The sequence below is a fragment of the Phoenix dactylifera genome, chromosome 5, assembly GCF_009389715.1.
Source record: "Phoenix dactylifera cultivar Barhee BC4 chromosome 5, palm_55x_up_171113_PBpolish2nd_filt_p, whole genome shotgun sequence".
NCBI classification, from domain to species: domain Eukaryota; kingdom Viridiplantae; phylum Streptophyta; class Magnoliopsida; order Arecales; family Arecaceae; genus Phoenix; species Phoenix dactylifera.
This window is the reverse complement of record NC_052396.1, coordinates 14,743,345-14,756,276: the sequence shown is the minus strand read 5'-3', so window position 1 is coordinate 14,756,276 and position 12,932 is coordinate 14,743,345. Positions and strand designations below refer to the sequence as shown.

The window sequence follows — 12,932 nt, the reverse complement described above, 5'->3', positions numbered from 1 at the left end:
GTGGAGGCCTTACGTGGCTGCCTTATAGAGCCCAGAAGGACTCCAGTATGAGAGAACAAAGGGTGTTGGCCTTCTAAAAGCCGCCTATTATGGATGATGTGCACTCTTAGGTGGCATTTGGTGATCCAAATAAGATTACTTATCTCGAGATAATCTGATTCTCAATCTAAGATCACCATATTTGGTATGCTATGTTTTAGTGATCAAAGATTCGTAGGTATCTACGAGTAATCTAATTAGTACTCCATAGAAATCCAAAATCATTAGCTATATAATACCAAGACTATCTCTGATATATTCCACAAAAATATATTTATTAATTATATAAATATATTATAATAAAAATATTAATATACTTATTAATATATTTCATAAAATATATTTATTAGTGTTATAAATTATCAATCTTATAAATATATATTAATTATAATTATACTATTAATATTTTTATTTATACCTATAATCCATTATTTTTTCATACTAATATTTATTTTCATTAGGAAAACAAGGCAAATAGAAGTAATATATTAAATATTTTTATTATATAAATATAAAGTACAATAATACATTTTTACTATAATTTAAAATTATTATTGCATAATAATATGATAACAATATGATTAATAATATATTATAGTATAATATGTATCATAAATATAATATATATAATATAAATATAATATAATATAATATATTGATATAATATATTAATGGTATTTTGATGTACTAATTTTTTTTGCAAAATAGAAGGATATTTTTGTCCTCAAATTTCAACCTCAGATCATCGTCCTAGGACGATCTTAGATTTCTAACCTCAAGAATGGGTATCCCATCATTAGGTGGAATGGTAATTTGAGGAGTGGAGTTAATTTGAGATCACTTCCAAGTAGGATCATCACGATGCAACCAAACATGATGATTTCATTACCTCCATCCACATCACCCTTGATCTTGGGATGCTCGCCCCATGCCAAGGACCCCCTTAGGGTAATTCGCCATCATACAACCTATCAATTCAATTATCCTTTTCTACTCATGATCTTAATTTCATAAACTCCCAAATATTCTTTTATTGACACTTTTTAGAAGTTAAAAGTTCTAACAAGTTTGCTACTTTATATGTTTGGGTATATTAGACATAATAAGTAATTATAAAAAGCAATAAAAGACTCCTATATGATTTAATATGTAAATAACATGATCAAGTTGGAACTTATGATTCAAGTATTGCATAATTCATAATATACATAGTTGGCGTAAGTAGCAAAGGATGGCCATAGCTTCCTTGGTTGGCTGTCTTCACTTGGATCCCATCCAAGTGGCATTTAAGGTTGGCCCACTTCTGGTCTTTGTTGCTCAATGTGGTCAATCCCTAAACTATTTCTCTAGTCCAATCTCTTCTCTAGTTGTAACAACCCAGGATCTCACCCAAAATGGCTAGGCGGAAGTTATTATTTGGGTTCCTTGATCCTGTATAAATATCCAAGATCTACCCAGCGAATAACCGATGTGGGACTAAACACACGCCTGCACGGGTCCTCACATACTCCCCTCGTTCAAGCCCTGACGTCCTCGTCAGGCTAAGTGTTCAAATCCATTCAAATATGATCACAAACACCACGATCGGCTCATGGTTAGCCCTAATGGATCCGTGCTGCAGTGTCCCCTAGTCCACATAGGTTATGGGCCAGGTCCGCTCTGATACCATTTGTAACAACCCAGGATCTCACCCAAAATGGCTAGCCGGAAGGTATTATTTGGGTTCCTTGATCCTGTATAAGTACCCAAGATCTACCCAGTGAATAACCGATGTGGGACTAAACACACGCGCGCACAGATCCTCAAGGAGAAGGAGAGGAAAAAAAAAGAAATAAAAATAAATAAATAAATAAAGGGAGAGGGTGGTTTACGGGTATGAACCCGAATACAAATCCGAACCCAGGATGTCGGATACTTCCGCGTGTTCGGTCCTGGGAGGATGTTAAGATTTAAGTTTTATATATATATTGTGATGAATTTTAAAAGAAAAATATGATTTTTAGATATTAGGTTCTGCGAGGGATTTGTGAGATTAATTAGATCGCGTTCAATGTAAGTAATGAACTGCCTTCTCTACACTCTTCATTTATGTTGCCCAAAAAGACAATCCAAGAGGGGGGTGAATTGGGTTTTAAGTAATTATTGCAATTAAAAACTTAATGAGTAACTAATTAAACCTTATTGCAAGTGGATTAATTAGTTTACTATATGCAATGGATGAAGAGAATGGGAGAGACAATTAAGCAATCACGAACACAAGAGATTTTATAGTGGTTCGGAGCTAACCCTTGCTCCTACGTCCACTCCCCAAGCTTCACTTGGGAGTTCACTATAATCCCTCGGATTACAGCCGGTTGTTTTACAAGCTCACAACCCAACTTGTTGTTTTACGAGATCACAACGAACTCGGTCGGTTTTCACAGGCTCACCGACTAGAACCACCCGATTGTTTTTTCGGGATCACAATCAAACCCTTACACCGTTGGTTTTAACCTCGGCTCACCAACCAACCTCTACACCCTTGATTCAATCCCCTGATTGAATCAAGTAACAAGAAAACAGTTTGTAAAGAGTACAGGAATAGCTTCTTGAAAAGCAAATATAAACAATATAACTAAAGAAGAGTTAGAAGCCCTCAAACAGATTTTTAGATTTGAGGAAAGAGGCTTCTCGAACTCTGCAATCTCCTCGTGAGTGGGATGAAGATTTGCTGTCAGATGAGGAGCCTTGAATGCGAGGAAGATGTTGGGAGGATGGACTTCAATGCACTTCTTCCTTCTTTCTCTTGTATTTACTCTAGAGAGGCTTTGGTAGGTAGAAATCCCATTTTCTTTTAATGGAGTCTCTCTTTCTTGCTCTATTACTGTTCACTCTGGCTCCTTAAGCCATCCCCAACGAAAACTAGCCGTTAGACACACATTTATAGCCGTTCTGCACACTCTGCAACTCCTGACAAAGTGTCCGTTGGGATCGGAGTCGACTCGCTCAATCTGGAGTCGACTCGGCTGTTGCTGGAGTCGACTCATGCTTTACTGGAGTCGACTCGCCCACTGTTCAAAATTTGAAATAAAGTGCCGTCCCGTTCTGGAGTCGACTCGGCCAAACGTGGAGTCGACTCGCCAATATCCGGAGATGACTCGGCCCTCCGGAGACGACTCGTTCTCAGGGTTCCAGTTTTTCTTCATTTCTTTCTCGAGTCGACTCGGATCATTGATAAGTGCTGATTAATCTATAATTTAATATTCTTTTTCCAGCACTTATCAATGTTCTTAAACGGATAACTACTTGTTTTATCATGAAATTGAATAAACAATGAAATAAATTTAAATTATGAGGTAAATAATACTTTTCTTAAAACAGACTCTGAATTGTCTCTCTTCTGGTTGAGATCTTTCATAAAAACATATAAGGAGGAGATTGTGTTGACCCGAATTATTAACCTGATGGAGTTGCAATCAAGCTAAGGGTATAATTCAATGGGCCTTGGTCCTGGTTAGATTGAAAGTTATAATTATATGGAAAAATATTTGATTAACCCTTTTATTAAGTCACGGTCTGATCTGGTTGAGTTCAATCTGAAGCGGTATGGTAAGAATTAAATGTCATTGGGCTCGAGAACAAATTCAAGCAAATCAACAATCATGACCTACCTCAAACCCAAAGTCAATTCCCAACCAATGCCTTGCGTGCCTTCATATAAAATTTATAATTTTAAAATAAAAAAAATAAAAAAATAATAATAATAAATAATAATAATAAAATAATAAAATAAATAAAATAATTTCGGAAAGAATTACTGGAAACACTGTTCATATGAACAGTATCCCGTGAAAACACTGTTCATATGAACAGTGTTTTTACAAATACATATATATTTATGTATATATAAATCAAATAATAAATAAATTAATAAATGATATCCCACTGTTTATCTTCTTTCCCCCCCCTCCCCCGCAGTGCATCCGGGCCGTTCCGCTTCTTCCCGTTGATCCCGCGTCGATCCGCCGCCCGTGCCAACTCCCAGCAGCCAGCGATGCAAATCCTCCACGCGGTACAGCCGGCGACCAGCTCCTCCGCGATCACCGTGCGTGCAGCCAGCATCCCAGACCATCCGCTCGTCCCAACGCGTTCACAGCAGCAGAATAATTGCAGCACCTCCCGTCGATCCGGCCCTCCGCTTCTATTCTCTCCATGATGCATCTAAGATCCCGGCATTTTAGCCTCTTCCGTTGTCCATGACACACCTGGATCCACCTCCCGGAACTCCAGCACCCCAGCAAAGCCGAGTCTTTCCGGATTTCCTCACGCATCCGTTTCTTCTCCAGCCAGCATCCCGGAAGACCCAATCCCAGCCGCATCGTCCTCTTCCGCGTGCGACCTGGTCGATAGCCCCCTCCCAGCGATCCCGCAGCACCCTCCATTCCAGATCCGCTCCTCTCAGCGTCTCAGCCTCTTCTAGCCGTCCGCAATCCATCCCGGCCGCCCGTGATTCTCCCCCAGATTTCAGCAGCCCGAGATCCATTCCCCCTTCCCGAATGAGCACCCCGGACGATCCTCTCCACGCGATCCATTATTGGAGGAGTCTATATAAGAAGGAAGGAGGGGCGGTGCCAAGGGGGAGCTCGGTTCGGAAGAAAACAGGGGAACCCCTGTTTCGGTGAAGAAGAAGGAGAAAGCCGAGAGAAAGAAATAAAAAAAGAAGAGAGAGGGGAGGAGAGAGAATAGTTCGTGATATATTGGGAAGAATGGGAGGTGAAGGCTTTCATTTGAAGATGGAAGGACATCCGGCCACCATGCGCGGCTAAACGTCTAGTCTAGGGCTGGATGAAGCCCTAGCAATGTAACAGGGCATTATAGTTCTTACTCTTTTAATCTTTTTGGAGTTTGTTTAAATTCTCATTCTCAATGAAAAATTATTTTATGATGTTTAAACCTTGAGCATGCCATTTAACATTCATGTTTGCTAAAGTAGTCTAAGATGATCCATGCCTAGGAAGATGAGGTGTGCTACACCCTAGATTAGCATACTTAGGTAGACACTTCATGCTATACCGAAGATGGATCTTCCTAAAACTCTTTATGTTTTTATTTTAAAAGGCTTGTAGCCAAAATTGCATGCCTCTCCAAAAGATAAAAACTAAGAACACAATCCTCGATGCAATGCTATGTGGTGGATTCCAAACCCTAGATCTATTTACTTTGATAAAATTTCAATTCGTACTCATAGATTAATTTAGTTAAATCAAGTTAGCAAATCCTTCTTTTTGATTTATTTTTAAAAGAAAAATAACTTGTCTCCAATCCCTGTGGACCGACACCCGTAATCACTATCCTACGGGATACGTGCTATTGCGTGGTTTATTTTCAAAATTGAAAGAACCGATCAATTTTTGGCGCCGTTGCCGGGGATTGCTAGCATAGTTATTTTTCTTACTAAAAAAAAATATTTAAAAATTAAAAAAAATTTCTTAAAATTTTTTTTTCTATTATTGTTACTTTTCTTATCTTCTTTTTCTCCCTTACTAATTTTTATTTATTTTTTTATATATTATTTGATCAGGAATCGAGGAAAAAAATCTGGGATGATCAAAAGAAGAACTGCCGGAAAAGAAATGCTGTTGAGGTTTGCAAAAAAAAAAAAAATAAATTGCTGGAAAAATTTCCTTTGGTAACCTCTAAACTTTTCTTATTTAAATTAATTATTGGTTTGAAATTTTGTGGTGATTGTTTGATTTTAATTATAGCAAAATTGTGAATGCATGCTTGATACACATACACAAATCAATTTGCACATAGTAAGGGCAATCACCCCAACAAGATAAGAGCCGGATTTCATCACCGGACTCTTGCCCAATTTAGGTGAACTCAATCTCACATAGTGTCATCTTTAATTAAAATCAATTAGACGTTGGCCCCTAGGGACATTCGAGCTCAATAGGACGAAGATCACCGAAAGTTGCACCAATTTCGCTCTGTGGCTTAGTTGATGTCTAGGCAAGCTTTGTCCCTATAAGGGAGACAGTTCATCTGTTCGAGGCAAGTGGGTTTTAAGTGGGACCTTTGCGAACGCATCGTGACCCCTCCACTTACCTGGGAGCTTACCTGGTCAACTCGGTTCATTAGACCGGATTGGAGGCTTAGGTGCCCTCTTCAAACCAGTTAGGAGCTGTCTAGTGATTTTAGGACAAATCAAGGACTGATGTGTTTTTCTTTTATTGCATGCTTGATTGATCGAGTACTAGTGTATGCACGGTAGTCGTTCTAGAGTACAAAACCTATTACCTTTTGACCCTGAAATAGAACGAACCCTTAGGAACATTCGAGCTAAGATCAAAACATTAGGATCATCCCCACCTCTTAAGATGGCTGAAGAACAACCCAAACTCCTGAGGGAGTACTTTACTCCCACCATTTACACTTCCCCATCTTGCATTCGATTACCTGAAGTAGCAGCGGTACAATATGAAATAAAGTCTAGTGTGATCCAAATGCTTCCATCTTTTTATGGGCTCACCAATGAAGACCCATATAAACACCTAGATGAATTCCTTGAGATTTGCACCACTGTCAAGATTCAAAATTTCACTGATGATGCTTTAAAACTTAGATTATTCCCCTTCTCCCTTAAAGATAGAGCCAAACAATGGCTGAATTCTTTAGAAGCTAACTCAATTCGTTCTTGGGATCAAATGCAACAAGAATTCCTTAAAAAATACTTTCCCATAGGAAGAACGAACCAGTTTAGACGTGCCATTACAAGCTTCTCCCAAACTGAGGGAGAAGAATTTCATGAAACTTGGGAGAGATTTAGGGACCTAATCCGTAAATGCCCTCATCATCAAATACCTAAGTGGCAGCTAGTGCAATGCTTCTATGATGGATTGACTGAACGAAACCGTCATATGATTGATGCTGCATGCGGGGGGACTTTCATGCTTCGAAATGAGCATGAAGCATGGCAATTATTTGAAAACCTTAATGAAAACTCCCTCCACCATGCTTCATGTTCTCGTCAAGCACCCCCGAATTCTCAAAGAAGAGGAACCATTTGTGAAATAAGTAATTCTATGGACCTGTCTAGCAAGGTAGATGCATTGTCCCATAAGATTGACCAACTGATGGTAGGGGGACATGTCATTAGCTCTTCCCAAGCACAAGTGTGTGCTATCTGTTCTAGCCCATCACATTTGTTGCCCAGTAGATACAACCCAAGAGGGGGGTGAATTGGGTCTTTTAAAACTTTTATGCTACTTCTAAAACTTTATGATTAACTATGCTAAGTTGTATAGATGCACAGTGAAAGTTAAACTTAGCAAGGGTTTGATGTATAGACTTCGACTTGATTAAATATGCTTGCAACTAAAGGATGTGCGGATAAGAATTAAGCAAGCAATTTATCTAAGTAAGTAAGTGTGTTAGTTAGATAATAACTAGAGGCATTACAAACACAAAGGACATATAGTGGTTCGGTGCACCCCAGCACCTACATCCACTCTCCAAGACCTCTTGGGAATTTCACTATAATCCTACCGATTACAACCGGTTGTTTTACAAGCTCACAACCCAACTTGTTGTTTTACGAGTGCACAACGAACTCGGTCGGTTTTTCCAGGCTCACCGACTAGAACCAACCCCGATTGTTTTTCCGGGCTCACAATCAAACCCTTACACGTTGGTTTTACCCTCGGCTCACCAACAAACCTAAACCCCGTTGGTTTTCCCTTTGGCTCACCAACAAACCTCAATCCGTTGGTTTTCCCTTTGGCTCACCAACAAACCTTTAACCCCTTGATTCAATCCCTTGATTGAATCAAGTTACAAGATATTAAAACAAAGAATAAAAACAAATCAAAGCTTCTTATACAAGCAGATATGACAATATAAACAAATAGAGTAAAGAGAAGCCCTCAAACGAGTTTTGAAGATGGAGGAGCTCGGCTTCTTCTTTACTTGATCCTCCTCTGATTTGGCATGAAGTAGAGGATCCCCGAGGCAGCACACGGATGGAGAGGAAGCTTTCGGATTCACTTGGATGCTCTTCTTCTCTCTATTTCGTTTTGGATGGCCCTTTTGTGCTTGTGGGAGATTTCCTTTGTAATCTCTTTGAGATCTCTTTCCTAGATGATCTCTCCCACTTCCATGAGTTCTCCCCTGGCTCTCCTCTTGTTTTTATAGCTTTAGATAGCGTGGAAACAAGAATCTAGCCGTTAGAGACAAAAATAGAGCCGTTGGACACAGTCTGCACCTCCTGACAATATTACCGTTGGGATCGGAGTCGACTCGCGTGATCAGGAGTCGACTCGCCTGTTGCAGGAGTCGGCTCGTGCTTTACTGGAGACGACTCGGCCACTGTTCCAAATTTGAATTAAAGTGCATGCCTTGACTGGGAGTCGACTCGTCTTAACCTGGAGTCGACTCGCCAACTTCTGGAGCTGACTTGGCAATTTCGGAGTCGGCTCATCCACTGAAGTCCGTGGATCCAATTTTGAATTTGATCCACTCGAGTCGACTCGACTGTCCTGGGAGTCGACTCGAATCTCAGAGCCCGAACTCCCGATCCTCTGTCTTTTGGCTCGTCCAGTCTTGGAGTCGACTCGAACTTCCTCGGAGTCGACTCGGCTCTCAGTTTCTGAAAGTTGGTCTTCTCCCTTTTGACGTGAAGCTATCGTGGAGTCGACTCGAGCTGTCTGGGAGTCGACTCGAATCTCAGAGGCAGTAACTTGATCTTCTGTCTGTTGATGGTCGCGCAGTCTCGGAGTCGACTCGTGTATTGCGGGAGTCGACTCGAATCTCAGAGTCCATGAAATGCTCTCTGACTTTTTCTTTATGTACCGCTGAGAGTCGACTCTTGCTTTCTTTGGAGTCGACCTGCCAACCATCGGAGTCGACTCACGTTCCACTGGAGTCGACTCGAATTTCAGATCCGAAAACTGCTCTCTGACTTTTCTGCCTGTGACTCCTAGGAGTCGACTCATACTTCCCCGGAGTCGACTCGGTAAACATTGGAGTCGACTCGAATTCCTCAGGAGTCGACTCGAAGACTATTCTTTCGAATTTTTCCTTTGATTTTACTCCTCCAATTTGAACCTTTTGAACTTTAAACTTGGGCCAATGAATTGTAGCTTTCTTCTAACTTTTCTTGAGAGCTTTTGGAGGCTTTCTTGTGTTCTTCCAACTTGCTATGTTCCTTGCAAAATAAATATCTTTCTCCTTGCAACATAAACATTAGTATCTATACTTCAAGGTTTTGTGATCATCAAAATCAATCTATGAATCAATCTTTGGGTCATCAATCTCCCCCTTTTTGATGATGACAAAACTTGGAGTATATGCAATATAAAAGATATTGATTTCTAGAAGTAATACATAGCTAAGTTGCATGAAGTAGAAAACATATATATTTAAAAAACATACTTCATGATATTAATCAGCTTAACACAATCAACATATTTAAATTTTAAGCTGATTTGTATTCACTTCAAAGTAATAAAGCATTCTGAGTATATAGCATATACTTAGATATTTCTCCCCCTTTTTGACAACATCAAAAAGATAGTGAAACATTAAGTACAAAGATCAGAGCAGAACACATCGAGTGTGAATTCAAGAGGTTTTTTTTTTAATTTGATACCACAGATAGTTTTCTAATCAAGTGTAGGTGGAATCTTCCTTAGGTTAATTCAAGAAGTACCACAAATGATATTCAAAGAAAAATATGAGTGGAAATCTAACCTCTCTTCACTAAGTATGAAAGCTTGTTCATTTAAGATCTTTTGCCCAATCTATTAAGTATTTTATCAACATGAGAGCAATTTAATTAATTTTCAGAGTAAAAGATCAAAACTTATATATTTGGAAAAACATATCATCATGTTGGATCATTAATTCTTAATGACTTCAAAGTTCTTATATGATAATAAGAGCATTGGGGCACAAATACCAAAATATGAGTTTATGCAATTTTTGATACATCTTTGAGCTCTTTTAAAGACTTTCTTTTATTCCTTTAGAAAATAAGCAAAATTTGATACATAAAATAATGAATTGGCACACAATTTAAGTTTCAAAGATCAAGTCAATTAGGACTCATTAGTGAATATCAAAATAGATTTTCTAAAAGATACTCAAGAAAATTTTACACGTTATTCTCCCCCTTTTTCATTAAGTTAGAGGCTCTTTAAGCTCAACTTGCAATTTGGTTCATGATTTATGCATAAGATATACTAACCAAATAACAGACCTCAAGGTGTATCATAAAAATTTTCTTTCTCCCCCTCTATTGATCATTCCATTTAAGAGTTTAGAATTTGAAGATAATGTTCAATAAAATTGTCAATCTCAAAAATATATTTTCTATAAGTTTCAGCTCATTTTCATAAGACTCAAGGTTTGAGATAAGACAGCCTTTATAGAACTCATCTCAAGGTAATTAAAGCATGTCTTGCAATATAAGGAGGTTCATCAAAATCAATCCATAAAATTCAAGGTATGCATCAAATTAAAGTTTCTTTAGGATAAGATACTGAATATCTAAAGCTCCCCCTCAAAAGATGCATTCTTCTTTAATCATTCTTTTCTTTGGTTGAATTTCAGAATTTAATAATAAACGTGAATAAAACTGAAATTCTATGTTATCGAGAATGTAGAGTGATCTAGAATTATTCAAAATTTATAGTATTCACTCTATATATATATATTCTGATGATAGTTTCTAAGAATGTAGGAGAGAAAAACATATAGATGATCATTGAGGTATGTGTATTTATAGAACTCAATTTCTTAATCACAGTTTTTCAGCAATGTATACATGAAGCTCAATAAAATTTTTAAATATTAAAATAAAGTCATATATTTTAAAAATATTTACTTGCAATCAAGATCATCGTAAGACACATCATTTGAATCAAAATTAGTATACTTTGAAGGTAAGAAATGATATGTTTCGGATGCGTATCGGAGCAATCAAAATAAATTCTGTTTTTCTTACATTAACATTTTATTTAGTAATCATATGGAGTTTAAATTTTTATACAAAATCGGATTCTGAATTACATAGAATTTTCAATAGAAGCTTTCTAAGTCATAATATGAGATATGTATCTTTCACAATGTAGCTCATCTTAAATTGTTACGATTGAACAATACATATTTCAATAACATTAAAGCACTTTCAGAATCTTTGTGTTTAATTTTGAGTTTCGATACAAAATAAAGGATATTTTAACAAGTATTAGGACATTATGTATCAAGGTTAGGCAAGTAGAAAGATAGATCAATATCAATTTATTTTCCCTAAATAGAGATGTTCTTCTCTTCTCCTTTCTACAATTTTATTTAGCTTTCAGATTTTAACAATGATTGTGAATGACAAATCTGAAATTTCTTTTCAATAAAAACTAAACAAAAGATGTTATATAGCAATTCAAACATTCAATCAAATTGTCCAAGTATGGGGTACTACAAAAGATATTGAGAACCCATAATTTAAAAATATCATGCCACATGCAAAATATAGTGTGTGTTAAGTCATACATTAAAATATTAAGAACAAGCATGTCAAGTATCAAAATCAATTCTTTTCAAATAAACTCCCCCTATTTAAATATAATTTTGCACTGATTTCATCCTTAAAGTGTGTTTCCATGTGACTAAAAATTTGAATTGATTCTTTCTTGTATACTTTCATTTACTTTGTCTTTCTTTTAACTTTCTTAAGCTCTATACTCTATTTGCTCCCTATCCGGTGGAGTTGGGAAGGGGCATGAGGTACTACCACTAGCCTCCCTCTTGTGCCGTCCCTAATATGCCCTACACCGAATAGTTGGGTCAAATAGTGCCGGGTACTACCACTAGCCTCCCCATTGGCACCATCCCTATGATGAGCAATATAGAAAGGTTAAAATGTTTACTTCAAAACCTTCCTGTTTAAGTGTAATTAATTATGGATTTTATCCCTTCCAAAAGAATGCTCACACAAGTCTCACAAATGTGTCGAATATATTAAGTTTGTTTTGCTTTTCCTTAAGGTTGAAGTGTTTGCCTCTACTTGGATTTTACTTCTCTTGAATAATATCCATTTTCTTTTCTTTATCTCTCTCTCTTTTTGTTATTCTCAAGTAATTTTCATGAGAGAGCAGAATAGAGAATTAATCTTACGTATCATATATATGTATATCATGCAAACAACATTTTCATTATGCTCAAGGATTCATAACTTCTCACAAGTTATTTTACATCAACATTTTAAGCATATACTTGTGTATTTCATGGTTATGACATAGGCAAAGATATATTTTAGTTTGGGCAAACCATGAAATAATTTCTAAAAGTATAAGTCAGTCAATACACATATAGACATGATATCAAAAATTAATAATTAAAGAATTTAATCATGCCATAATAAGATTTAAGTTACTGACTTTGCTCAACTAATTTGTGAGAAAGGTATCTAAATTACCTATTCATTACATGTTCTTCAAGCCAAACTAGATTTCTTATGTGTGAACTTTTGGCTGAAGAAGATCCTCTCTTGTTTGCATGTAAATGTTTAGTGTATCTTACATGAAGATATCCTTCAAGTTGAAATTTCTCATTTTTCTTTCTTGAAGGAAGGTCATTAGTTTCTTTAAGATACAAAGCATTCATCCAACATATATATATATTTTAATTAGATGACTCAATATGAGATATGACAATAGTTGCATGTTGAGTCACTTTATTCAAGAGATTGCCTAAATATAAGCAAGCACATATCACTTGAACTAAAGAGATAGATTCATTAACCAAGATAGTTCAAGGACAAGCATGTGAGGCAATAGACAGATTTATCAAGGTCAAATCAATTTAGTTTAGATTCTATTTGCTTAAGATAATTATCAATAAGATGTGTTAAC

The 12,932-nt window shown here is 36.9% G+C and overlaps 1 non-coding gene across 1 annotated transcript; it reads right to left on the bottom strand.

The window, feature by feature from the left end:
- Positions 1-6,777: 6,777 nt before the first annotated feature.
- Positions 6,778-6,883, bottom strand: LOC120110950. The gene has a single exon (XR_005512072.1). It is a non-coding gene; the product is annotated as a small nucleolar RNA R71 (small nucleolar RNA).
- Between the last annotated feature and the right edge of the window lie 6,049 nt (positions 6,884-12,932).